This window comes from Ornithodoros turicata, chromosome 6 (assembly GCF_037126465.1).
Source record: "Ornithodoros turicata isolate Travis chromosome 6, ASM3712646v1, whole genome shotgun sequence".
NCBI lineage: Eukaryota > Metazoa > Arthropoda > Arachnida > Ixodida > Argasidae > Ornithodoros > Ornithodoros turicata.
Window position 1 is genome coordinate 58,335,078 of NC_088206.1, and position 3,340 is coordinate 58,338,417.

Consider the following 3,340-nt stretch of genomic DNA (forward strand, 5'->3'; position numbering starts at 1 on the left):
AATTTTAATGACATTACTCGTTACTTTTTACAAAAGAATCGAGTGTGTGTTCTGTGTTGGCACTTGGCAGAAAGAGAGTTGGGGGACTGGCGAGTCAAAAGAATTCCAATGGCACTATGAACGGTGACGCACTCAATCGGCACGTGGAACGTCAATTCCCTTCGACGAGCCAGTTGCCTTAGGCAGGGCACCCACAAACAAACGTTGTTAGGTCAACGGTTTGTAGCCCTGGAGAACCATTGTTTGCGTGCCCCATCCTCTTGACAATCTTCCTGTTGTCGTGATACATTGTGTCTCCTTGGTCTCTACATTGTGGAACAATACGTCATACGTGGGCACACTAGCATGACATGTAGAAGAGACAAATAGAAGAATACAAGCTAACTGTTGATACATTGTAAGTATACATTTTTTTCCTCGAATTTCGGGGAAGGCAAGTTTCGTCAACTTGTGTGTCCCTTGTGCCTTCCACAAACTCGGGAACATGTATGCCAATAATGGTAAAGTAATGGCATTGTAAAGTCATTACTTTTTCGTAGTAATTGTAATGTAATTTTATTACGTTTCAATTACAGTAATGAGTAATGTAATTTAATGAAATTCTAGCTGGAGTAATGTAATTTAATTACATTTTAGAACTAATTTACCCAGGTATGTTCTTGATCCTTGAGCCAGCTGAGCGCTGTGGACGGATTATGCGGCGACGGTCATTCGCACTGGTAAAAGAAAGGCCAAGAAAGCGCGCACTCGCACGAAAAAGAGAAACGCAAAATCAGAAAACATACCAAAGAATGGCCAAACTATCCTGATAGTCGGCTCTATATTAGACTAATTTACACCGATGTCGCGCGTTACTTGCACTGCTAAAACAGAACTTCACCGAATAATACGCTCCCGGGCATCCGTCATTCTCAATGATATCACCCCCCCTCCCTCAACCCTACTAAGTTGGCAAAACTGGTCACGGATGACATACAGACAACCTACTTCCGGTGTACCGAAATCCTCGTTCACAGTTATAGCCCTGGCTAGCCCCAAGCGCGAGGAGGGCACTATTTTCCACGACGGACGTAGAGCCGTCGGCTGTCCACCAATCAGGGACGATGGATGTTAAAAGATTTATTTCGAAGCGTTTATTCTTCAAAGTTTATTTTTCGGAGTTTATTTTGACAGCGTGGATTTTCTCATGATTTATATTGAAGAGTTTATTTTGCAAATTTGATACTTTTGATTTATTGATGATTTATTTCGGCGTCATCCCAACGAATATGCTTCATAGAACGGGTCCAGGAAGGAATGTCCCCGGAAAAAATGTCCCCTGAGGAAAATTCACTTTTGGTACGCGTGGACTGGATGACTTCGGACGTTGACTTTTTACTATATAGGACGGTGTGAATGTTTGGATTTTTGAGCACCGAAGCGAGTAATCGTATATCCTATTCCATTTCCTAATCAAATATGGAATTCAATGTTCGAATTCCAAATCGAATTGATGCTTCTACTAAACTGAATATATTTGGAGAGACCCGGCACATGGAGAACAAAAAAAAGAGTAAGCGCTATACTTACGCATACATATACGTACCGTACATGTTTGTATTCCAATATATGTTGTATATGTATCCAATTACGGTTATTCAACGAGTCACTTAATTTATTCGTACTCAATTCCATTTTAAATGACTATTCACACATAGCATTTCTTTGCCTAGGTAGTCGCTGTGCGTCAGTTTTGGTGAATTTACTTCATTGTGTCTTGCAACAATGCGGCCTGTACAGTCATGGGGCTCCCGAGATGTGATACCGCTAGACATATTGAAATATATTTTTGTCTGCCAATTTTGTTGTTTTCCCCCCGCATTTTATTTTCCTCTTTACACATCACCGTGCACGTCGATCTGCACACTTCTAAAAAAGAACTAGACATGCTCCTGGTCCATCCGAATGACGTCTTCTCTCCTGATTTTTTGAAACTGGACGGCGTACTACTTTTTGTGACACTTCACATTTGTGCTAATTAGCAGAGACAATGTTTTTCCGTGTTAGCGCTGCGAAGCAACTATTGCTGTACGCGGTGTACAGGCGTGGACAGAGGACAGCAGGAGGGAGGGTGACAGGGGTTAGTATGCGTCCTGGGCCGACTTCAGGGCTAAGTGAGCCGACATTCATCAGGAAAGTCCGACAGAAAACACAGGGAAAACCTCAGAGAGCACACCTGGTGACAGGATTCGAACCCGTGTCACGTTGTATCAACGAACGTGAAATTGATTGCGGTGCATTCCCTACGAGAAATCGTAAGTGAAAGTAGGTCGAGCTTTCAAAGTAAAAACCCTTAGTAAGTGGTTAGGAATTTTAGTATTTATTTTGAGCCGGAGGACTTCAAGACCTGCAATATCGCAACCGGGGATTTCGCAAAAATTCCACGCGTACCAAGAGTGGATGTTTCTCGAGGGGACATTTTTTCCGAGGGACATATTTTCCAGGGGACATTTCTTCCGGGGACATTTCTTCCGGGGACACTTTTTCCGGGAACATTTTTTCCGGTTCCCTCATAGAACAAGGTAATCTGGTAGTCGCAACCATTGTCCGCAACAACGGTGAAAAACTCGCCCTCTCGAATGGTTATCGCATGCGCAAACACGGTATAACTGCACCCCATACTCGTTCTTCTTTCCGAAAGGTCAAATGCGGGGCAATTTTAGGATATGAATCAGTATATTCTGTATTTAGGAGTATTTATAAAGTGTTTACAAGAATAAATACCCGAAAATTGGTATTCAAATATAATTATAGATACATTTTCTAGTCTGTATTTAAATACAAAATATAAATACTTGTATTGATATTTTAAATAGTATTTTAATTAGAATGTATTTAAATACTGCCCATCCCTGGTTTCGCCTATGTATTGTTTATTGCACAATTTGCATGTAATGAGATAGCAGACATTGAATGAGTTACAGTGAAGAGACTGCCGAATAGAGAAAACGAAACCATTAACAGTGCTACAGGTGGAGGTACATGGTGCAATAAATAAGCAAGTTTTGGAGCGGTTGCTGTTGCAAGGAGCGCAACCGGGACTCAGTTGATTATTGCGGGAGGAAGTGAGTATGTCGCGTATGTTACGTGATCTCCGAAATGTAATAGCCGGAGCATTAGGGAAAATGTCTTTGAGATATTCTTCGGCGTGGAGTATGTTTAAATGGCGTTTGAACACAGATCCTACATTACGGAGTGTGCGGTTGTAAGGTGTAATGAAAGTACATTTATTATGACTTGGTGCCTTATTGGCCGCAGCAAAATAGGTCATCATGTCCTTGTAATACGGGCTTGGGTCGAG